The sequence below is a fragment of the Hetaerina americana genome, unplaced genomic scaffold, assembly GCF_022747635.1.
Source record: "Hetaerina americana unplaced genomic scaffold, ioHetAmer1.1.p SCAF_15, whole genome shotgun sequence".
Taxonomy (NCBI): domain Eukaryota; kingdom Metazoa; phylum Arthropoda; class Insecta; order Odonata; family Calopterygidae; genus Hetaerina; species Hetaerina americana.
Genome location: NW_027286625.1, coordinates 12040494 through 12059209, shown reverse-complemented (window position 1 = coordinate 12059209; position 18716 = coordinate 12040494). Strand labels below are relative to the sequence as shown.

Genomic DNA, 18716 nt, shown 5'->3' with positions numbered 1-18716 from the left:
TATTCATTCTCCTCCGCAACGCATCTCAACAGCCTTCTTCTCCATAAGTTTATGATCTTGCCTCAGTGGCGAAGTTTCCAAGCCATATCTCTCCACTCATTTAAAACTCCACTCCATATTAAAGTTTTCCATAGTCTTTCCTTTACAAAATCAAAATAAGGTGTCTGTCGTCAAATTTACCACTATGTGAAGCTCAATTTTCAATATATGAACAATTAAAAAAATCGACTGATTAATGAAAATAATTTAAACGAGAATGCACATTGAATTCTCTTTGTAAGCATATAAGCTTTTTTGGTGCATTTTCCACAAAAAAACTCCGAAAGATTCGAAAACCAACACCTATGTTCGCGATAGTTAATAAGGAGAATTTATTCAACTAGTACTGCGTGGATATAAAATAACGCGATCAAAAGAAAATTTGTTAGCATACTCCACTATCTAACAGGTATGCTGGAAAACCTTTTTTTAATTACTGGAAATATTCACTAACATCCAATACTTACAAAAAGCGTAACATGAGTATGTACCTCGTCAAAGATGTCCGCTGAAAGTAAGTAAGTTATCCCACTTATGCAGACCTAGATGGTAGTCAATCTGGAGGTATTTATCGCTTATTGTTTTGAAATTATTTCCACTCAAAAATCCGCAGAATATCCGCCGAGCGAGCTTAAGGCTCACATTCTACGAGCAAGTTGCTTACTGGGTCAAAGGGCCATATATGGTGCCGCGAGAGCAGGCTAGTTGGGCGGCCGTGAAGGAAGAATGACGAAGAGTTCCACAATGCTCTTGGTTGTTGCGGAGAGGTCAAAGAAATTACTCAAGCGAAAGTCTCAAGGCCAGGGCGAAGGCATGTTTCATCGTTGGTAATCGTAAGCAATAAACTTTGCGCATCATTTGATGATAGGCTAGATGATGGACTAGTACTTGAAATCTGTGCAGTAGTAGATAGGCATTGACAATACGGAACTACGAGTTCTCTCAACGAGCAGATTAACCTTTACGTGGGACACCCTCTACTTCAAGTTAAAGCATTCCCGTGCTTTTTTTACGACTGCCAACCAAATTGAGCAGAAACTTATGCTTACTTGATTGATACTCACCACGTTTACTTTTCGAGGTAGCACTGAACAGGTATTTTTTTAACTGCATTAAAATAGTGGTAAAAATTACCTCTACCTGACAAAAGAATTATTTTACTTGGCAGGTCGCAGGTTAAAAGGCTGTGCCACGTGGCCTAGAATTGTCATGACCTTTAGGAAAGTGGATCCGATCGCAGGATTTTGGTCAGGGGTTCCACAACTGGGGGATGGCGCCCACCCCGGGGGATGGCGTCCTTGGGGATGCGGAACAAGGTCCGCCTGAAGAAAATTCGTTTGAGCTGAAAGTCCATATCAGGCAGTATCCATGACATAACAAATGGGTAGCTTTCTAGCAGGAAAAAAATCACCTAATGATGGATACTTAAATTTTTGAATGCAGAATGTCATCAACATGTGGGATAAGAAAAAGATTTTTAATCGTGCTCGGAGCGGATTAGTCACGTTTCAAGGCTAATGAAAGCAGACCACTCTGGTAGGAGACGCAAAAAGGCCCAATATCCATCTTAGTGCAGCGGAGTAATGAAAAGATCGAGGTATCCTGTTTTTGATTTATGTTTAAGTCTAAACGTGCACTGAAACAAATAACGTTTAATATTTGCAATCAGAATTTTAAAGGTTATCCTTTGGAAATATCCATCCTTCGCAAAGTGATCGTTTTGTTTTTCATCATAAAGGATATTTTCAATTACTATGCAAAACCTTTGCAATGCTCGTTTCAAATGGAACGCTGAAAAGCAGTTGGACACTGCGTTTTTATATTTTAAATGTATTTAACATCCTTTTGATTTTTATTGTATCTACATAATTTTAAATAAAAATACATTACAATTTCCACTGTAAAATTAGAAAAATATAAAAACCTTCCGGGCCAAAAGAAATTAGTTTATACTCGAATGAATGAATTTTTTCTATCAAATCCACCATCATTTGGAGATGGCGACTCCAATCAAACTCGTAAAAGAAAATTAAAGATTTCATTTCTCATTTCAGAGGGTAACATAATTAATAAATGGGGGAGTGTACTTTACGATCATATTCAGGTTGCAAGTATTCCTGGGCATTAGAAATATGTAGATGTAACACTTATTTGGAATTGCAAGGTGAAAACCTGTACTTTCATCAAGTCTCCACACTTGGACGTGAAAGCTTTTTGACGCGCAACTGGAACATGTTACTTAAAATAAAGAGCACATCGCCCTAATAGAAAATATTACTTAAAAAAAAAGTCCATCGCTCCTCAGTTGTCGATGGGAATGAGGTAAAGATAGACTATGAGTAGTATAGTAAAATGAGAGTCGTCGTGACGAAATGAATCATCAGGCAAAAAAAGTTTTCAAAGGAAATATCCAAATTCAGCTGTTGTTAACTTAATATAACACCATTTACTGTATTTATCATTTTCTAAAATAATTAAAAATCATCCATTAATTTTATGACGAAGTACTTCGCAAGGAATACACAACAGGTGCTGCAATAATTATTTCGAAAAAATGTCAATACTCATCTTTGCAAACAACAATCACAGTACAGCTACAACTACCTTAATTACATCGATTGAAGGTAAAAAGATAACGATCAATGTGACGCGTGTAGAGCACGGCTCATTTCAGATAAAATCTTTCCCAATACGTATTTGACTTGCGGTTGAATTTTTGCTCGTAAAAGAGTCATTACTATGCCCGACACATTTTCACTCCTTTGACATTAAACACGCGAGAGTTTTACGAGATACTCGGGATAGCGATCTGTCCTTTTATGGTGAATCAAACGCTTAGCCGAAAACTCATATTTCCCATTAATCTTCCTGGATGTAAGGCAGAGTGAATGGATAATTTAGAAGTTTGTGATCGCTTTCATGAATTTGAGCCACCATGCAATCAATTCATAATTCTGTGGCTGTGAAACATGAAAGACACCTAATTAATTTTCGAGTAAGGTGGGTGACGCAGTGTTTTAGAGCAGCAGAGGTATGAAAGTTCCCTTTTGCCGATAATTACGCAACGCAATAATTTAGAATTGGAAAATGGCTACTTTTGTTTTAATTACAACCACTCCAATCCATTGAATTTGGTTATAGCTAATTTCAGAGTATATATATATATATATATATATATATATATATATATATATATATATATATATATATATATATATATGCAAGATTCAGATAGAATGGTTTTGGCTTTTCGTATTAATCCCCCTTAGTTAACAAACCACGAGAAGCTGCTTATTTTTATTGACGTTACGTCAATATCTAACGATGTTTCGTATTTTTTTAATAAGCTTCGTAAATTACAGGATGAGCAACTCTGAGTCCATACCAAGATAATAAACTCGATAGTTAGGATTTTACTGAGGAATTATAAGTATCGTAAATATATTTATTGAATCATAATCAAATAGATGCATAAAAAAGATAGATCTCAATAGAGTTTAGAATTTTTCCACATTTTATTTTGATATTAGTAAACTTGTTCCTTGTGCTCTAATTACTGCTATCTCAGTTTCAGGGACATAAGTGAAATGATTCCGAAAAGTAATGTAATTACCGTGAAGTTCACCTATCCTAATGCATTTACACCCACCCACTTCAAACTCTATACAACTGACATGAGAGTCGGCGACATTTTCCTTGAAGACGTAAAGAATGATACGGCAGACATCCAGAGAATATAAATATTTGTCATCACCAGCACCGTGGAAGCTTTATTCTTAACTTATTTATTCATCTTGTTGTGAGACAATTGAGGCGATTAATTAGAGAGATTTCTCTTTTGGCGCATTATTTGAAACTGAATAAACCGATTTAATCCACGCAAGAATGCAACCTGCGAGCAGACTCTCCTTAAAGAGTTTTATGCTACCGAACTCAAGGAGTAGCAAATTCAGGATGTATTACGTGATAGCAATGAGAAGAATATCTCTTAAAATCGATGATAGTATCCTGGGAGAAAGAAAGCACAACAAGAAGAAACCAGTAAACAAAGATCCGGCACAAGAAGAAAAAATAGTAGGTTCAGTTTATTTATTTGTTTGAATAATTTCATTTTTATTATTTTCTTTACGTTGGAGAACAAATTGCGTGAAATGGAGAAATTAGTAAAGAGGATTCAAAATTGAAATTAATATGCAATCGAATGTAATTATTCAAAATTTCCATGAAAAAAAAGAATTTGTTTGAAGAGGTCAAAAACATTTCCTCTATCAAACATTAGAAAACCATATATCGGAAACAGGAAAAAGGAGTATGGGATTAGCCCGGAAGGCCGATGATGTGAATTTCAATATTTGCGGAGAATGTGAAAATGCTGAAGAAGAAACATGAATGTGCGATGAATTTGATGATGCATATTACGATGAATTTGATTGGAGAAGCGTTTGATGTAATGAGGGGGGAGAAAAGTGAGTGAAGCAGAAAGAGCAAATCGGGAATGGTACATTGAAGATTTTGACAATAGGGAGAATTGACGGAGGAATCAAATTAAGTTATGGCTATTGTATTTTAGACAACTTGTCTCAGGCAAATGATCCAAGAAGACGATAGTCGAAGCGAAAATGAGTTATCATTTCCTGAAGTATTTCTAAAATTCGTCAATTGTTTAATTCTTTTGTAAATTAATGATGAATTTTTTTATTTGAAGTCATAATTTTACAGTTTTGAGGACAGCATCGACACCCACATTGGTTCCTGTGTTACACCATCAAGCGCACCGAACGTATCTGATTCTTTACAGTGAGATCAGGATTCAGATCCAAATCAAATAATTTCTTCAAAAAAGGATATTTTAGCATCACTGCATCCACTTATATCAGGACGAATTACTGCTATTAATATTTTATCAATGCCCCGGATGCGACTTTTTTCTCGTATCGGACAGGGGAAGCACTTTCCTCGATAAATACTCTTGATTCTATTTCCACCACGTGATCATGGTGGCTTAACGTGTTAACAGAAGACCGGTCGCTCATTCTGATCGACTGCGCCGTTTCACCACCACTCAACGACCCGCGGGAGTATTTAATGCAAGCGAGAGCGAGGTCACGTCCGTTTCGACGTCTCACAAAAAAGGAGTTCGGGCTGGGGATCCCGCGAAGGGAACACATTCCATTTTCTCTCTCACCTTGTGCCCGTTGTGAGAGGAGATGTTTCTGAGGAGAAACAACTGTCTTTTAACCAATCATCGCGACCGAACAATTAAATTTTCGTCGGAAGAAGTGAATGTTTTTCGAGTTTTTTTCGCGGAAAATGTTCAGCGTTTGCCATGGAACGGGGAAGAGAGTGGTCATGAAGGCAGACGAACTTGAAATTTAATAACCAAACAAATAACGAAGGTGAGACGTTATTTCATCCCTGTGACGCTAGGAATGCGGGGAAATGAAATAGGTAGGGAAAAGGTGGAACCGAAAGGAGGATGAACCAAGTACTTTTAAGGGAAATATATCAAGGGAGAATTGATTACTACAGGAATCAAACAACACAGAGTTATCACAAAAACCATCGAGGACCGTCATTGAAATTTTACATCCCCTCACATGCCCACAGTTTGGAAAAATAAATGAAATTCAACATGAATTGTTGCAAAAACGGGGGTTGGGAGTAATCGGCATGATTGTCTCGAAGCCAAAAGTTTCGAGAAAGGATTGAGACGAGTTGGCTGCGTGTAAATTAAACTAGACCCGAAATCGGGAAAGGACACCAAGGGTCGGTTAAATGGGCACACCATTTCGGCAATATAGTATTCTTGGAAGCTACTGCTAAGTATTGAGCATATTTTCAAAAGACAGCGTTTCGTTCCAGCTACTTTGAACGAGCAAAGCAGCTAATGACTTGGCAGGAAATCCTGGAAAAAATATAGAGCGAAAACACTAATGTCTGGGAAAACATTCACTAAAGAGCTCTTTACTTACTCCAAAGACATTCTATTTCTGCCTCGTGGTCATCTCTCAATCCTATATCTGTAAGTTTGATTCAGTGCGATCGAGATCTCCTTACTATTTCCTCCGATTGAGGACTAGTTTTAAGTCGCAATTCACCGTACTTTCACAGCTTCGGGAAGGAAGTGCGGTTAAATTATTTCATTTTAAATGCCTTAAACGTAGCGATATCTTGACCTCAAAGAAATATTTGGTTTACTATATAACTAATGACAGTTATATTTTGCTCCGAGGCAGCTTTGTCGGTAATAAAATGGAACCTGATATATAAACGAATTTTGTATTTTTCTAGTTATAATTAAGACTGAAGCCATTAATGTCAACGTTGGACTGGTTTAATTTATTAATGATGAATTCATGTGTATAGGTAAAAGGTTTTATCCAGAGGTAGATAGATTTATTATGTACATTAGAGGGACTACAAGGCAAGAGCTTATCCCAACACCGAGTTATCTTTGTTCTGGCTCAGTCAAGATAAAAAGGATCTGGGCGAGCTCAGGACTAATAAAAAATCAATTAACCTTCTGTATCTATAAGCCTATTCATAGGTTATTTCCAAGAACCTAGTTATCAATAAATTATTTATTCATCACTTTCTACATTTGATGCTGGAATTCTTCGCTTTATTTATTTTGGAAAAATAATGATTTAAATTTACAAATGGTACGTCTTGGAAAACTAGATAAGACAAAATCAATTTGGACGTAAAATGGAATTTTAAGAATACTCCACAGGATCAATTAATATGTTCTAACCAATGTTCCTTGCCTAAAGACACGTTCCGAGCAAGTGAACCAAGTCGTAAAAATTTCCACATTACCTCAAGGTTTTACTTCCGATTTAATGGAATATTTTATTTTTATGACAATTTCGATGGAGATAAGACTCGAAGGACACCTTGAAGTGACATTTCTCGGCAACTATAACCGCTTCGCACGTGATGGACTTTTTTCAGGAGTGTGACGAGATTTGTAAAGATTGGCGATAGAAGGCATCATAAAAACTGGCAATAATCTGAATTAGTTCTGGGTGATGGTCAGAAATGCGAGGAAGAGAATTGGAATTTAAATCCTAGGTAACAGAAGCTGGTTTAAATAATTTTTATCAGGCTTGCATTCAAACGTCGAGAATTTACTATCGTGGATGAAAAAGTGGTGGAATTCAACTTCATTCCGTAAATAATAATGACCAAAGCCTGTTATTACACGTAATTGATGGATACGATAGTGTGATTTTCACTTATATTTTTGATAACTGGAAATAAATTTTTCTTTTTATGGAGAAGTACATGTACATGCGCGATAAAAGTCATCTTGGAGGAGCTAAGAGCAACACATAATAAAAAATGGACATCACTATTCAAGAATTGATGACCATGGAATAAAAAAAAGAGTTTGAAATATATAATCAGCAAATAACTTCTGTTTCTAAGTAAGGCGGCTGCAACGGTGCCTCACCCAACGATTTTTGGTGGGGAAAAGGATGCAAAATGTGAAGTGGACTGAAAAGAAAAGTGCTAAGTATGCTGGAGGAGGGGATTGATGGGAAAAATAGAAAAGAGGCAAGAAAAATGGATGCAGAGCAATGTGATTGGCAATGGTATGTCGATGACTGTGATAGAGAGGAGAAATGTGAGGCAAGCGAGGAAAGGGTAGGAATATATGTGTGTGTGTGTATATATATATATATATATATATATATATATATATATATATATATATATATATATATAGTATATATATATTTATATATTCACATAGAAATAGATGTAAGCAAAATGGGATAGGAACACATATATAAACGACGAACAAAGGAGAGGTGGGGAAGGCGGAATCGAGCAGATCACAAGCGATAAACGATCACAAGTTTCCAAAATACAAATCAGAAACAGAAACCTATCAATAGATCATAAAAAACGCCGATTCAACTTCAAACTCCAAACAAATCAATCTAGTTCACCTTTTCTCCAATAAACTTAATGGAGCGGGGCTCTACGTGTGCCATTAAGATAAACCAGTCCCGATCGTATCGTAAGCATTTTGACATTTTTGTACTCTAAGGACAGACTTGTCACTTACTTTTCCTGTGCCACATACGGTTCCGCGAAAGGCTCAATTATCTAGGAAATCACTAAGCCTACTTTTAAGTTGATGTTTCCAACATAGTGTTACCCAACTTGGGGACTACATCCTAAAGGGAGGCAGTTAGAAGAGAATTCTGCCTTTGTGCTATCATCGCCCATGCAGTAAAATATAACGCTGTTGGTTAATTTTAAAATTACTGAAAAAATTAAAAATTAAAAGGAGTTTTATCAATATTCTTTTTTATTCCATATGTATGTTATATTAAGAACTTGGTTGGCTACTATCTCAGATGAGGAATCAAAATCTTTGAGGCGTAGAGAGGGAGCGCAATCCAAACAACGTTGGGCAACACTACTGCAAAGAGATCACTCGTATTTCAAACCAGGGCTTGTTAGGTAAGAAGCCGAACGCCCTCGCATTAGGCTACCACGCTACATTAAGGAATGATGGGCGAGGGTATAGCTCACTTCGGATTAAACCCGCCGATGCGTAAAATAGATCCAATTTGGTACACGCGCACACAACACACACACATGGTCCGAAAATTCTTGCAGACGGGGATAAACGCTGTGCCATGCGGACCAAGTTGCAGGACAATATTTCGTTTGAGAAAATATTCAAACCAACTCGTATGAATTATCTTGTAAAATACTATTACACCATATATTTTGGAGAAAATCACGATTTTAAAAGCTATAATGTAGCATTCTTCACTTTGCCAATGAAAAGGCACAGGCATTTCCTCTAATAGAGATCAAAAGATCCATCGCATCCCTTTTCTAGCCCATACAATCATTAATGTCATAGTGCTAAGGGCGCATATTGTCACTTTGCTTACTCTTTGTACAGCAGCGCCCTTTTGCTATCCGTTATGAAGCTCTCACGTGCTGCTCACGTCTGACTGGTAGTCTCATGCAAATCGTAAGAAAAATAGTCTTGTTCTAGTACTTTCCTATCGTAACACTTATTTTAATAAATTTCCGTAAGCGAGTCATTGCTTAATGCAAGTTGCACAGAATCTTGTCCCGTGTGACGGGGCTTTAGTAAACCTTACCCTCTCTTACATGCGATATACCCACGGTCGTGGGGGCGAATGTATTATAGAGTGCACTTCCTCGATCGCTTTTTTTTCCCTGCAGCGCCTTCTCCAAGCCTAAGAAATGGGACGGGAGCACGGCGGGGGTGGGCGAAGAGAGGGGGAAGTGTTACAAAAATAACCTGGTATGCCCCCCCCCCCGTGCCCCCACCCTGAAGACGGGCCCCACATAACCCACGTACTCCCGAGCCCCGCGGGAGAGGAGGAAGTATGAGGGATTTCGGCGAGGAAGGGGAGACCCTACGCTCTGTCGAAAAGACGAAACATCTAAATTTAATTCTTCTTCGACTCGTGTATTTCTATTTTTTTCTTCTTCTAGGGGATATCTGCCAAAAAATGCCCACGCGGATTTCAATTATGTTCCCAACCTACGTTTTGAAACATTCGTTTCCCTACAAGCCCGTTTCCGTCCAGCTTAACATCGTGGATGGATGTGCTCTCGTTGGGAAATGATGTCTCGCGCGAAGATAAATCGCGGGCAGTTTTCTTAAATGAAAACAAAAGGCGCAGCGCCGATCGCTGCACCATTTGCCGGAAAAGCGGGAAAGGGAGTGAATGGGTACTTGAGAGAAGGAACGGGGCCCCAAAAATATAGTCGTTTTGCTTGAAATTGACCCACGCATCCTATTCCGAAGCAAGCATTACTAATGGTTTTTTCCATGGGCATTTAAGCACAGGTCAACCATCTGTTTCGAACTTAGGCATTGATTGTGAGGGAAATTAAAATTGCACTTGTGTAAAGTTAATAAATGGTCAATTTATTTAAATGACATCATCCGAAATAGTTGACCTATTTGTGAAGTTTTTTTGGATGAAGGTGAAGTTGAGTGGTAGGTACAGTAAAAGAAGAGTTAGGAAAAGAAGAATAAGCAAATAGGCGGGAGAAGATGGCAGACACCTTTTATAAAAAGGCAAGGAAAATACTAGTGAAAACTTTAACCTCGAGCATAATGCAGAAAATTGGTCGTTGAGGCAAGAGGATAGGCGTAGGCTGGAAGCTTTCGAGATATGGGTATGGAGAAGAATGGAGAAGATAAAAGAACCGTAAAGGAAGACAAACGATAAACTTCTAGGAGTTGGTAGGTGGAGAGAAATTTGAAGAAGGCAGGGCAAGTGGATGCGAGGAAGTGGGTTGCTGACATCGGTACTAGAGGGGAGAGTGTTGGGAAAGCGAGGTATAAGCAGGTGAAAGGTGGGTATTTTGGATAGAATTAAGGGAGGGGGAGAGTTTTGCATAGCTACAGAATGAAAATTTTAGTATAGAGTCTAAGGATATTTAGTGTCCTGATTTTAGTTACATCTACATGCAGCAATTTTGGTGCACCTAGTGAATGACTCCGTTAATTTCGCCGCACATCCCTGTTTTTTGATACACCCTCAGCCGGTAGACGTCAACTATTGATTTCTTTCCCGATTCCTCATAGTATTTAACTTAATAATTAGTTTTCGTTGCACAAAAGTGGGGCAGGAACAGCTATTAAGCCATAATGTTACAAAATATATTCTTCCATTTAGAATTTCCAAGTCAGGCGCGTGGAACATGTTTATTTTTAACTGACACCAATTCCCACTCGAAAGCCATGGTCGTTCCCACGAATATCGTTATTGGCTTATTGCATTATCCATTCATTTGAATGGAGATGCTGCAACGAGCTCACAATATTAATTTGTAGTCGCTACGGGTTAATGTATTTGGCATTTCTACAGTATGGAACATGTTAAGTTGGGACTATTGAGTTCATATCGGAGCACAGAGCCCAACAAAATGTACTAGGCAATACGATTCAACGTTTACAAATGAAAAAACCCAGAATTTCTCGACCTTTAATATTCTATTATTCAACATATCTATTTGGTATTATACGAGGGTCATCCGGAAAGTAGTACCCGTTCGTGCCGCATGAAGTGCTGACGACGCGAGTAGCCGCTGGACGAGGTCAGATAGCTTCAGTGGCTTGTCTGCCTTCTCTGAGCCAAGTTGCGTGACGCTAGCATTTCCTGTGTTGTTTCTGTGATTGTTTACAATGTTTAAAAAAATTGAGAACGCCGCCAGTTGTGAAGTGAGGGCAGTGATTAAATTCCTCAATGCAAGAAACGTTCGCCCATGTGATATTCATCGCCAATTAAAGGAGGTGTATGGAGACAATGTAATGGACGAGTCGTCTGTTCGGCGGTGGTGTCGCAACTTCAACATGGGGAGGGGGAACACACACGACGATGAGCGTTCGGAGAGACCGTCTGTCATTACAGACCAACTGGTGAGCTCAGTTGACGAATTCGTGAGGAACGATCGGCGCGTCACAATTGATGACATCTGTGAGCATTTTCCCAATGTTTCTCGAACAATTGTTCATGAAATTGTTAAACACCATCTGCATTATGCAAAAATTTGTGCAAGATGGGTCCCTCGCGTATCTCAATGAGCTGGCGGCGAAGGACTATGCAGCAGGAATACAGAAACTTGTCACACGTTATGACAAATGCCTTAATTTGCTTGGAGATTATGTTGAGAAGTAGTTTAAAGTATCCTCTTTCAAATAAAATTTTTTATGTTTGTTAATATTTACTTTTGTGTCTTTATTTCACGAACGGGTACTACTTTCCGGATGACCCTCGTATAATTCTGTCAACAATACTATAGAAAACATGTTAATAGTTAATGCTCCATTATCTTGAAAATATTAATGTATCCATCATATTGCTTCCTTGAAAATTGGCAACAATATCATAGAAACAAGCATCACGGCCGAAACTACGCCATTCGTTTAAACAGTATAATTAGGAGGGTGCTATTAAAAACGCCAGATTAATTAGTAAAACTTTACATGATAAATGGTGAAATCCCACAGTTGACTTTTAATGCGAAGCTAAAATTTCCTAAACTGTCTAGTTAATATAAAGTATTTAGGCTGATTCTTTTACCAAAAAGCGTTTCAATTTTTATTTCATTTTTGCCTTTTCATATTTTTCGATATTTTTCAAAGATTTTCCTCACATCAAATCGGAACCGATGAACTTAAAATCTAATATTATTATCAATCCACCAAAACGTGACTAGCGAATACTCCCCACAATCTCGGAAGGTGGTGGTGACATTCTTCAGCGCCTCACACTGTGGGTGTGTCGGTGATAAAGGAAAGAAGTTATTGAAGACAAGAGAGCAGGCAGATGTTTTGATAGTCCCGAGGAGCATGTGGTACGAAGTATGCTGGTATTCCAGGCTTCGACGGGGTGTCTGGTAAACGTAAGCGAGGGCGAAGCGTGCAAAAGTGAATTGAGCTCTCGTGCCATATTTTCGGCCTGCTGGGTCACGCCCCATCGAAAGAGAGAAGGCAAGAGCACTCGAGCTAGAGAGAGAGAGAGAAGGGAAGGGCTTCCTCGAAAATTTCAATGAGGGATAATGAATGAATCTGGGGAACTTCATGTCAAGTATATTCAGAAATTGCAGATTGGAGAGGGCTCTATTAGTGTCCGGCACTTTATGGCTCATTGTTAGTTCAAACCCAATTTGTCTCTGTATTTTTTATTTTGAAATATTTTCGACTCTTAGAGAGCCATTAATAATGCTAAAACGTGTGAGTGACTTGTTTGCCCAGAACAGCGTATTTTCTTTACCTAATTTGGACACACACCCAAAACATAAACTATTATCTGTGTGCTATAGACGCTTATCATATCATCAAAAACTAACAAATGAAAATAGTATTATTAAATATGCCAAGATTTGAACTTATTACACATCCTAAAAGTTATGGAGTAAACTTTTCACACCAAATTTTGTTACAGATTCTACATGAAACCAAATAGTTCAAATGAATTATGCTGCCGACACGGTGCGCGTATTTAGACTGTCTCTATAAGAGGTATTACTGTTGTTGTTTTCTTTAAAATTTATTTAGCTGCTCAGCGGAACCATGTATAGTTACTAATATCCAATTGAATTTCCTTCACGATTTGCCTCTAAAATATCCGAAAGTCATCAACTTGGATCTGTTTTCATGATATACAACTTGGATCTGTTTTCATGATATATGTAAACATACATACATACATGCATGGTAGTATGCATGAATTTAGCTTTATTAATGCACACATTTTATAGCGTACCTCCTCTTTGCTGCCCTGCTGGTATTATAAATTAGCCTTAGGTTGTCGCCTTAACAATATACACTCACACCTTCACGATTCGAATCACCGCTGATAGTTTAATTGAATTAATGACCTTCTACGTTTAAATAGATTGGAGGATAGGAGGAGGATTCGTGGAAAAACATTTCGTGGCTATACCGTGATAATAGGTAAGCTTAACGACTTAAATTTTGCCCCGTGTCTGTGTACACCTGAGATAGCGGAATAAAGCTGCTTGAAAATTTTGCCATTTTTCTTCACTATACTAATTCCTCCATTATTTTTTCGTTCGCCGTACGTTTATTTATTAGATAATCGGAGGCATATGAAAAGGGGAATTAGTAAATGACTTTTTGCTTCTAAATTCAAAACATTTACCGATCAAAGTACCATCATGCTTACTTGTTTATCATATTATGGATGTCAAACGTTTCGATTCACAAATGAATTATTTTTATTTACTAATTATGAATACACTTTTACGCATTAATATAACTGGATTACATTCCAGTATGTTACTCACAACTGGCTTCGAAGACATAACGCTGTATTGCTTGCGCACAGATGTCAAATGTTTAAACGTACTTTTTATGGAGGTGATCCCAGGATGCACAATTTAAAGTTCTGAGAGTGGAGTGTTTATGACGTGCTAAAGCTTATTTTAGAATTCCTGCGGATGCTATTAACAACCCTTGCGGCTTCTGACGTGAGGAGATTTCTTTTTTTAAAACAACCCAAATATTTAAGATCACGGATTTCCGTCTTTTCTCGTTCTTGAAGATAAAACTCCAATTCATTCACACTTCGTTTTCTTATTTTTTTTAGCGAGCCTACTGCTGTTCCTTTAGGTGTCATTGAGTTGCACTCCTTGTTAACTAAATAATTTACGTATATCGAAGACTAGGAAAAACTAGAGGTAAACTTTATGAAGACGAATAGCTTCTTCGGCCCTCCATAAATGACTCGACATTGAATAAGACCGGGAACCAAGCATTTCCCGCACCCGAGGGCTACACGAAGGAAACCATATCTCGGGGACATTTTAAGAGAAAAAATATCCGGAACCCATGAATAATAGTTAAAATATTTTAACCGATTGCCAGAGAGGATTTCGCAGCGATTCAAAGTTTAAACTAGTTTTTAATAACAACAACATCATATTTGTGTGCTGCCTTAATTCTTTTGGTTTACCATCAAGCAGAGTTTCTGACTGACATAAAAACCCAAATAATTTTTTCGCCCGATCCAAGTATGAAATTATTTTCGTTAAAACGTGCATATAGTGTAAATATCGGGCCAAATTCACAATGGAATCGATCAAGCAAATTAATATCCTGAAAATAGTTGATTTTCATTCTCGGAAAGCATTAGATGTGTTCTTCCTTAGAATTCTATCTTCCTGCGACTTATATCCATACATTTTAGAGTTCAACGTTGTGATTACTAATGGAATAGAATACAGTCTATATAGGCCGGATGGGTTCAAGGAAAGGGGCGGCATATCGCGTTTTCATACCCGTGATGGATTCCGTACTCGGCAAACCCCTTAGATGCGGGCCTAGCACGGGCCCTGTTTCGTCTTAACTAAATTTAAATGCTTTCGCAACAGGAAGCGCGTTGCCTATGGGAATGCCGGCGAAAGACGAAACCCGGTCAGAGGCTTCGATTCGCAACTTGCGTGATCGCCTTGTAAGGGTAGGGCAAGGACGGAAAGCGCCTTTATTCTCCGAAGCGTGCCGATTTGACATTAAGGAACGCGCCAATGAATGATGCAGCCCATAAAATAGAGGTAAAAATCCTTCATCCCAAGTAAAAAGTTTAAAAAAATAAATCAATACCCTGTACACAGTGGTTTACAGCCATTCTATGTAACATTTAGAATCATATGGGTTCAATATGAACCAACAGCAGAGCATGGTTCTCTTGAGTAGGTGATTAATATTTCCTTAATTACTCTAAACTATAGTTAACGTTAGCCACTGAATTTAAAGAATAAAATTTGCCCTGATGATGATGTAATTATCGGAGCATGTCAATGGGACATCTGAAAGGGATATGATCAAGAGGTAACCTTTAATCAATAAGATATGAACAAATGATATTATATGGTTATTTTTGCCAATCGCCAAAATTTCGCATCCTCCATTCCAATTCCTTTAATTTTATTTTTAGCCAAAAATATAAAGAAGGGAACGGATCGCCGAGGACATTTTTTTCAGCTGATTACATGGAATACCCCTGAGGAGAAAATACACAGAATTGCAGACTTGGAGGCAGTGAGAATGGAAAGATGATAAAATAGCATCGAGTTTAGAATCGGTGCGAAAGGCACTAATGGGAATACAGTTAAACCACCAGGTACCGGTATCAATTTCGGCATGATTTAAATAGTTAGAGCTCTTACCGTAAAAAAACCTATTCATGGATATCACCTAAAAATGCACCTCCCGAGAGTGGAACTCAGGCCCAGGTTCACGCTGGCGAAAGCAAGTAAAGGATAATCCACGGTAGTCAGATCCCATTAACTCGCTCGTTTCATTGGGCACACCTTTGATCAAGATTGGTTAGATCGGATCTCGTAAAAAGGACCATCTAAAGAAGGGAAATGCAAGGAGTGTGGTGGCCTAGTCTTTTGGTCACTGACCGAGGGGGCAGGGTTCGATTTTTGGTGACATTTGGTACCTTCAAATTCATCGAACCTGCATTATTTTTTTGTTAGCGGATCCTCCTGGAAAATCACAGGCAAAGCATGCAATGGGAGTGGACCCCTTGTGAGCCGAGCGTTTAAATTTCACGCGCCATAATGAGTTGGGTTAAGTGAGCTCAACATTCACCTACGAAATCAAACTTAGGGCTTGATTACTGACACTCGGAAAATGAATAGTAAACGAATGAAGAACTCTCACTTCAATCCCTCCCTTAGACCATGGCGCAGAGAAATGCATAAGTCAAAGATCGCGGTTCACGAAGGACGGCGGAAACAAATCAAAATCGCGAATCGCAGCCGTCGAGTCGAACGCGACTCCTGTTATTTTTCCAACACGCCCCCACCAGGAATCCTTCCGAATTCAAATGTCGTTGCGGTTTCTCTCACCAGAGGGCGCGGCGGACGCTCGATACCTGACGCTGGAAGATAGATGAAGATCGCTGTTGGTTCGATGGGATCTTCCGGTGCGGGTTCTACGGTCGTGAAGGAAGGAAGCGCCGGTGTACGATCAACTGGACTCACTCCTTGGACCGGGGTTGCGACTCGTTGCTTGGGCGGCGTGCGTAAGAATGCGAGCGGAGTTTGGAGCAGAGGGGAGTGTGTGAAGATGAGAGGGGGGTGGTCGAAGGGAGGAAGGAGCGGAGGTGGGGAGGCAAGAGTGTTAAGTCTTGCGAAGCGCCGGCCCGAAGGAGGGCGAGGTCGCCCGGGAGTTTGGCGGGGTTCACGCTGGAGGATGGGGCGTTGCGTATGGCCGCCCGGCGAGGCGGTGGTCCAGCGGCGAAGTTCCCGTGGACCCTAGATCGTAAGGAGATCCTGGTTAACCAGCCATCACGGGAGGATGTTGTTGGGGACCACATCGTCGAGGTCTCTGTGGAAGAATGGTTATTATAACCTCCTATGACCGTGCTGGCTGCAATCGCCCAATTTTTATACCTTTATGGATTTTAATCTACTTTTTCATCTCTGGATGTCATAAAATTAATGTTTCCGTCACTTGGGGGAAACGTAAGTGACATTGGACGAATGTAGCACACAATAATTACCCTTGGAGGAATGAGGACCTTCAAAAATGGTATTTAGGGTTTTCGGTGCACAACACCTGCTGACTTAAGGATTAATTATGATACTTGACATTTATCATCAACGGACCTAAGTTTCCAATTGTTAACGGTATATACTAAAGAAAGGGCTTACAAGCCAAAGAAAAAAATTATAACTATTTGAGCCGATACTAGTAGCCATGGAAAATGAACGGAATTTCGATAAAATCAAATATTCCAATCGCTAGAAATAATTACAATTAATTCCCCAGAATATGGATGATCACAGTTTCAGAGAATCTGTAGAATGTTCGTTTAGTAAAATTATTCCGAGGGTAGCATTAAATGTAAAATAATGCAGTTCCAGTGAAAATATGGATATTTTAAAAGCTTTTGGGGATCGGAAGAGCACTTAACAGTGTGGCGATCTCCTACAATCATGGATTTCTAGAAGTTCACTAAACAATTCACCGACATTCGTCTTCTTACCTGCTGATGACGAACGCAACAGTTTTGTCATTCTTATAAAAATTACGTGTTGGCTTGCTTATTGCCACTGGCGCTTATTGACCGATTTTCTTGCTGGCTTATTGCCACTGGTTACTACGCGATAAATGGTTTCTGATGGTAATTTCGCACCGACAACATTCCATCGACTGAAACCACATTCAGGCAGAGGAGGCTCGAATGGTTTCGGTGACTACGTTCCTACGTTGAAATGTGTCGCTTTGAATCCAGCCGATTATGGAAGTTTGAACCGTGGTTTCCTTTCGGTGCTAAGTGCTTTTGTAAGATAATCCTAATTCCAGGTTTTGTCCATTTATCTACCTGCTAATTAATTCGTCCGGACTCACCTGCGTCAATGCATGAAGACTGACATGCGGAAGACTAGGTGGACTTCTCTAATAATACCATCAATGCTTTGACAAAACAGTAAATATATCATAACAGTCAAACTCCAAATAACCAGTCAGTATGCTTCTTAGGTGTTTCACACATCCTCTCATACGTCGCGGTTTTCCTGGCAATTCACTCTGTAACGCGACTCAAGCGAAATTAATGTAGCAAGTTCACAGTACAAAACGCGATCAATTCATTTTCACAGTGTGATCCCTCAAATGCACTTCTTTCTTTGCCGTGACTTATTGTGCATTATAATGGTGTTCTAACACAAAAAGCACACATTATAAGTGAACATTTAAACGCACTGTAATTCAACGGCATTCAATCGCAGTAAAAACTAAAAAATACCTAAGATGAGCGCCTAAATTTTGTACGAATAGGGTAAATTGTAAAAGCAAATTGATGTTTAAATATCTCAAAAGACTAAATGTGGCGAATGATTTTATGGTGTTTTGACAGCTATGTCTAAGTTTTATCATAACATTAAATAAGCAATATATTTTCTTATTGGTTAATATTTATAAGAGAGAAATGTAAATAATATTAATTTTTATGATGAAAGCGTATTGATTCACTAGCAAAACAAAAACTTTCTACTGTTGCGCTCTAAGCTTTCATTTAAAAGACCGAATTCCAATGGATTTCACTTTCTAAATGTCAGAGAATGATTACCTGAAATGATATTTATTTCATTTTCACCAAATTTCAGCTTTTATCTGG

The 18716-nt window shown here is 38.7% G+C and overlaps 1 protein-coding gene across 2 annotated transcripts in view; it reads right to left on the bottom strand.

The window, feature by feature from the left end:
• LOC139686802 (muscle-specific protein 20-like) overlaps nt 1–16611 on the bottom strand; it is a 77935-nt gene extending 61324 nt beyond the window's left edge. Inside the window, exon 1 of one of the 2 annotated variants that reach the window (XM_071583850.1) lies at nt 16441–16611. The gene's annotated coding sequence lies outside the window, so the exon portion shown is untranslated. Of the gene's footprint in view, nt 1–530; nt 698–16440 lie in introns of those variants that run through there. The other variant, XM_071583851.1, reaches the window with a different exon arrangement.
• Between the last annotated feature and the right edge of the window lie 2105 nt (nt 16612–18716).